The sequence below is a fragment of the Sciurus carolinensis genome, chromosome 16 (genome assembly GCF_902686445.1).
Source record: "Sciurus carolinensis chromosome 16, mSciCar1.2, whole genome shotgun sequence".
NCBI lineage: Eukaryota > Metazoa > Chordata > Mammalia > Rodentia > Sciuridae > Sciurus > Sciurus carolinensis.
This window is the reverse complement of record NC_062228.1, coordinates 25925924-25932804: the sequence shown is the minus strand read 5'-3', so window position 1 is coordinate 25932804 and position 6881 is coordinate 25925924. Positions and strand designations below refer to the sequence as shown.

Below are 6881 nucleotides of genomic sequence, written 5' to 3'. Positions count from 1 at the left end.
AGTCAATATGGAGAGCCACAACAAAAACCAGCAGAAAGCTATCTCAGACCCAGGGAAAAGAGCTCAAATCAATCCCCCAAACCACCATGGGCAGTAAAAGATCAGGGTAGGAGGACCTCTGGGTTCTGCTCCCTGCGCTGGTGTGACTGATAGAGTCCATGAGCTGCTTCTCAAGCCACTTTGAATCTACAAAACATAACTAGGTTTCAGGTTGGTAGTTTCAGAAACTATTCATTAGTGGTTTGGGGCAGGGTCATTTCATAATGACGGGCCCAGGTTCTGGGCTGAGGGCGCCCTGCTCAGATCCCAGCTTTGCCACTTTGGAGTTGCCTGACTTGGGGACCAGCAGCCTACCTCTGGGTCTCACTTTCCGCATCCGTAAAATGGGGATGATAGTCACACTCTGGAGAGTTCTGAAGAACCCTGGTGGGTGCAGAACTAGGGTGAGGCTGTCTCTCTCCCACTGGAGCTGGCCCACCTGCTCCCTTGAGTGAGTGTTCCCTGCTAGACCCCTAAGGCGACCCTCTCGAGATGACCGCCATTCTCCTTGAATGTGCATCTGCTTTCCTAAATCAACCTGTCTATGAGTTATGATTTAGATATTAGGTGACTCATGTGTGAGGCGAAGCTGGAAAGCTGAGAGGTGAGATGATTGGCTTACGAGAGTCTTGACCTAATCAGGGCATGGATGCTCTGGTGGGGATTAACTGGGTGGTAACTGCAGGCTGGTAGGTGTGGCTGGAGGAGGTGGGTCACTGGAGTGTGCCTTTGGGGAATGTACTTTGTCCTTTTAGAATGGGGTCTGCTTCCCGGTGCTGTGGGCCTGCCTTTCTCCCCAACACCATTCCGCCATGATGTTCTGCCTCACCTCAGGCTGAAGGAGTGGGGTCAGCTATCTTATGGACTGAGACCTCTGACATCATGAGCCCCCAACAAAACTTTTTCTCCTCTAAAATTTCTCCTGTCAGATCTTTCGGTCACAGGGGTGGAAAACCTGACTAAAACACTATGCCTCTGGGGCGGGGAGTGGGAGGAGAAAGCCTTGGGAAGAAACGGGTTTGGTCTTGGTGTCTAACCCCTCCGGGCTGAGAAGCCGCTGTGCCTCCCCCTTTCCATTCTGGGACACTCAGTTCCCAACTGGCTAAAAGCCCAGCAGCACTTGATCAGCTTCCCTCTTGACTCTGTCACTTACCTTCCGCCCTGCTCCAAGAATGTCACAGTTACTGCTCTTGTCTCTGACAGGAGTGTCTGCTGTAAGATTCCTTCACTGCTGACAAAACCCTTTGTCCCCTTGAGGTTGAGCCTGTTTCTATCCTGGCTGAACCCAAGACCTCCTGTCAGTTTGCAAGTGGAGCCCTTTAGCAGCCCAGTGGTGGGGGGAACGCATTTTGACACGGCGGGAGGGTTGGTTAGGTGTTTTTTGTGCTAAGGACCAAAATCAGGGCCTCATACTTGCTAAGCATGTGCTCTACCCCTGAGCTACAGTCCAGCCCCAAAGGCAGCTTTTTTATTTTAAAACTCTTTTATATTTGTACTGTGTACTTTTAAAGATCACATAAATAATATACGCTTAAACACACTTATAAAAGATTCAAATAATCCGGAACCAAAGTCCCAGCTGGGAATGAAGGTAGCTCAGTGATAGAGTGCTTGCCTAGCGTGCATGAGGCTCTGGGTCCTATCCCCAACCTTGCAAAAGGTAAAAAATAAAGTCCCCTCCATTGTCACCTACCAAACGCAGCTCCTAGTGCCTGGTTGGAGGTAGCACTGTCAACAGCAGGTGGCTTCCTTCCAGTCCCCTACATGCAAGCCCTCTATGTATGTTGGCTCTTATATATTCTGTTCTGGAACCTTCCTTTATACCTAATGGTGTCTTCACCCAGATCTAGCAGCCTGCTTTGGTTTCTAACAGCCGCAGGGTTTGTTACAGAATGGAGAGACCATATTTTACTTAGCAGTGGGGACTGTCCCTGGGCTTGCCTTCAGACTCTCGTGCAAGGATTTCTGCAGAACAGACTCCTGGGACTAGAATTGATGGCCCAAAGTGTATATACATTTCAAATTTTGATGGCTACTACCAAATTATCCTCCCAAAGACTAAATTTTTTCTTTAAAAAAATTTATTTCGGAGGAGCCTGAGGAAGAGGATGGCTGCTGTCATGGTGACTGAGCACAGCCTGGTGACAGGATGACTCCAGTTTACCATTACGTTGAGACATTTATCCAAGGAAGGAGAAATAATTTCCTGCCGTGATTCCAAATTCCTGTTTCTGAAGTTATTCTGAAAGCCTGGGTGCAGATTTGTGTTGGTATTAGGAGATGGGCACATCCCTGCTAAATTCAAAAAACTCCTAGTGCCAGGAAAGATCCAGCACATTCTCTGCACTGGAAACCTTTGCACCGAGGAGAGTTATGACTATCTCAAGACTGGCTGGTACTGTTCATAGGGTGAAAGGACACTTGGATGAGAACCTGAATTATCCAGAACAGAAAGTCATGACTGTGGGACAGTTCAAAATTGCTCTGATCCATGGACATCAAGTTATTCCGTGGGGAGATATGGCCAGCTTAGCCCTGTTGCAGAGACAGTTTGATGTGGACATTCTTATCGCAGGACACGTACACAAATTTGAAGCATTTGAGCATGAAAATAAATTCTACACTAGCCCAGGTTCTGCCACTGGTGCATACAATGCCTTGGAAACACATATTATTCCTTCATATGTATTGATGGATACCCAGGCTTCTACAGTGGTCACTTACATCTGTCAGCTAATTGGAGATGATGTGAAAGTAGAACGAATCAAATACAAAAAATCTTAAAACCAAGCCTGTTCCTGATTTTGTGGGTTTGTTTTTTTTCTCATTTCTCTGTTTGAATCAAATAATTAAATGTTTAAGAGCAACACAGTTGTATTACTTCTGTAATATGTTGCAGTAAGGTATGTCTTCTCTATTAATACATAAGTGTTCTAAGCTTCTCGTAAACTGTAAAAATATACTTGCAGTATATGATTTCTATGAAAAAAGTCCACGACATGTAGATGGTCATATGTTAAGAAAAATGTATCTTTGAAAATACCTTTAAAGTTGGTATTTAGAATTTATTGCAAAGGTAGTGCATGAAGAGAAAGAATTTAGACTTTCTGTATACACTTTTCTCTTCTCCAGTAGTAAATGTTTACCTTTCATTTATAAAAAAAAATTATTTCAGAAGTAATTCATATTCTCGCAAACATGTAAAGAACACAAGGCCAGAAAAAAATTTAAGACACTCATAATTTCATCACCCAGAAATGACAACTGTTAAACTTATAAACAGTTCGAGTCCTTTTAGAAAATGTGATCATAATGTAAACTCTAATAACCTGCTCTTTGCATTTAAGAATAATCATGAAATTGTTTTCAAGTCATTAAAGATTCTTCTATGGTAACTTCTATGTTGTCAACATGATTTGGGGACAAGAAGAGGAAAGTTTATGTGGAAGAAAGGAAGCTAAAAAACTGTTTTAAGATCATGCTAAAGGTGACATTGACAACCCAGGAATTTGTTCATTGGAAGAATTATCCTACAACCCTGGTTCCTGGATGTCTTTGAGAATCTGATAAAGCCGACATTCCCAGCAAGATGTACGAAAACACAATCTATTTAGGATTTCAGTGGTCCACTCTCCATCAGAAGAAGCTCAGGGGCAAATACTTTGTCTCCAACATCACTACGTGGTTGCACTGAGGGCCTCTGTGTGGTGGTGGTGGGAATGTAGAGTGTTTAACCAAAGAGCAGTGAAGAGCCCAGAGTCTTGATTCGAATCCTGCCTCTAGTTCATTCTCTCCAGTTCCTCTGCCTGTGTCTCACTGTAAAATCCAGACAATAATAAGCAAGTTTTGCGGTTCTAAGATTTAAACGAGTTCACATGCATTTAAATGCTTGGAACAGGGCCTGGCACATGGTAAGTGGTAATTAAATGTCAGCTCTTATTATTTCTAGCACTTTGCTTTTGTAACATTTCTAACGGTATCTTTGCACGCATCTGTGATTACTTGTAAGGGATAAATTCCTAGAGGTGGCATAGCAGGGTTGAATCGTTCACATATTTATAGGGTTTTACCTTATTTTTTGTTGTTGTTGTTGTTGGATGGTGGGTGGGTGGGTTTTTTTGGTTTGGTTTGGTTTGGGGAGGAATTTTTTTCTTTTTTCCAGGGCAGAGGACTGATTTTGGGATACAGCATGCCAGACTCCTCTCTGAAGTTTCAGATTCAAAAATTATCCTAGGACTGGGTTTACAATCGTAAACAAAAGGGACAAAAATTCTTTGTAAGTTTTTGTAAGAAAGTAGTAGACAGTAAACAAAGGACTTAAGTGATATTTGATGAGGTGAGGCATGCTCTGGAGAAAGCTAAAGCAGAGGCGGAGCTTGGGAGGGCTGGGACCAAGGATTCTAAAGAGGAAGACTCCCTGAAAAGGTGGTAACCAGGTGAGGAGTGTTTCAGGTGCATGGAATATCATATGCAAAGGGCCTGGGGCAGGAACTTGCCCAGGTATGGGGGGATGGGAAGAGAGGATCACAGAGTCGTAAGAGTGTGGAAAAATGTCCCAGAGGGCATAGCAGGCTGAATCAAATTATGTTTTGGGAACAGTGTTAATTTTGTAACTTCAGGTCTAAGAAAGATGAGTAGATACTCAAGGAGATAATGAAAAGAAACTGAAATTATGTATTCCTTGTTCAATCTACATTTAAGACCACTAAAAGGAAGGGACAACTGTCTCCCCAGAAAATCAATCAGAGAGGCTCCCTGTTTCTTAGTAAAAGAGGAATATTTCAAATACTCAAGTCTGGTCCTCCGCCCGCTTCCCCTGCCCCTGAAACATAAGGACAAGAGTGAAATGAGAAGACACAAGCTTGTTGTGTTGGTGACGGGGCTATGTTCCCAGAGAGTTGTTTGTCAGGTGGGCAATTTCAACACAGTGACTTTCAGCGGAATTGAGTTCTGAGATGACAGTGTCCGGCCTCACTCCCGCTGCTCAGGCCTCACAGCCAGAAGCCTCCTCCCAGAGACACATTCAGGGGCAGAAGGGCCAGCTCAGGGGTCACACACAGTTCAGGGCACAGAGGTGGCAAACCACAGGTTCATCCTGGGGACCACAATGCTAAAATAAGTGGCCTGGAATTTCCATCTGTTGCCCCAAACCGCAGAACCTGACCCTCAAATAAAGCAGGACTTCCCAGGGCGGGAAAGAGCGAGGTCCAGCTGAACCGGCGCCGAGTGAGGGGAGGGGAGTTGTGTGGAACGAGGCTGGTGGCTGCGACTGTCCCAGGCCAGCGCTGGCCCAATGACAATGACGCACTGCCCCTGCGTTGCTCTGCGCTCCCATTTGCTGCCTCACTTGTCAGCAGTATGTCACGGATCACCTACTGTGTGCAGGCGTGGGGCCAGGCGCAAGGAGAGGATGGCGGAGAGACGTGGGAGGAGCTGCCAGCCCCTGCGGGGCGGAGGCCTTGGCTGGGCGCCCCACCAGCTTCCGTTCTCCCAGCGAATGCTGGTCTCCCCGTTCCCTTCCTCCTGCCTTCCCTTCTCCCTTTTTTGCAGGTGGCACCAATTCTAGCTGTACCTAATTCCCCCCGTGAGTAACGGAGATTGAACCCAGCCCTTTTTAAATTTTACTTTAAGACAGTGCCTTGCTTAATTGCTCAAGCTGACCTCAAATTTCCGATCCTCCTGACTCAGCCTCCAGCGTCACTGGGATTATAAAGGTGTGACATCATGCCTGGCTCCTTTTCATTTTTTAGCAGAAATAACAAATGCTTGTTGAAAAAAACAAAGCTCTATGAAAACATTCAAATAAAAAGGGCGAATCCTCACCATTTTTATTCGTTGCTCTTCGTCTCCTGAGATACCTGCTGTTAGCAATTTTTTTCCAGGCACACACTTATTACTATAAATAGGGTTTTAGGGGTTTTGTTTGTTTGTTTGTTTTTGTTAAGGGTTTGTTTTGTTGTTGTTGTTTTACCAAAAAAAGGGAGGGGGGCAGAATATGAATTCCCATTTAGTTTAACTGCTGCCTTCCCAGCTCCGGGCATATGTGTCATGGAAAGCATTTGTCAAGCAAATGAATAATAAATTTCTGAAATTTGTCTCTGTCATTCAAAAATATGTCATGAAAAAAAAAAAAAAACCCAAAATATGGTAAGTCCATCCATCCATATCATCTACCTCATGCTATTTATGGCTGTATAGTATTCCCTGGGATGACCAACCATTGTTCAACCAGAACCCTGTGGTCAGACATGAGGCCACCTCCATGTCTTCAGTATCTGAAGTCATTACACCTACGTCCTTGCACACGTGTATTTCTATAGGCAAACGTGATAGATTAGTGGCCTCCCACAGATGCCCATACTGCATTTATTAGCTTATATGACAAAAGGGACTTGCAGGTGACTGGATTAAGTCTCTGGAGATGGAAGATTATGCTGGATTGTGGGGTGGGCCTACCATAATCCTAAGGGTCCTGCTAAGAGGGAGGTAAGAGTGTGAGGGGCAAGCAGACAAGGTGATGAGGAAGCAGAGGGAAGACGTGCCTGTCTTCTTGCTATGGCAGAGGCCAAGGTGGGAGCTGTGCTGCTGGAAGGGGCCACACCGAGGAATGCCGATGCCCCGGAGAAACTGGAAAAGGCGTGGAAATGGATCCTGCCCTCTGGCCTCCAGGGGCAGTGCAGCCTGCTGACCCATTTTGGATTTCTGACCTGTAAGATAATAAACCGGATGAAGCCACCCAGTTTGTGGTTATTTGTTTAACAGCAGTAGGAAATTAATCCAGAGACCCAGAGACGGGCGGGCTGCTGGTTGTCTTGGTTATTCAGGCTGCTATAACAAAACAC

The 6881-nt window shown here is 45.2% G+C and overlaps 1 pseudogene; it reads left to right on the top strand.

Annotated features, from left to right (window-relative positions):
* The first annotated feature begins 263 nt into the window (after positions 1–263).
* On the top strand, positions 264–2823 carry LOC124966049 (vacuolar protein sorting-associated protein 29-like; annotated as a pseudogene).
* Positions 2824–6881: the final 4058 nt, after the last annotated feature.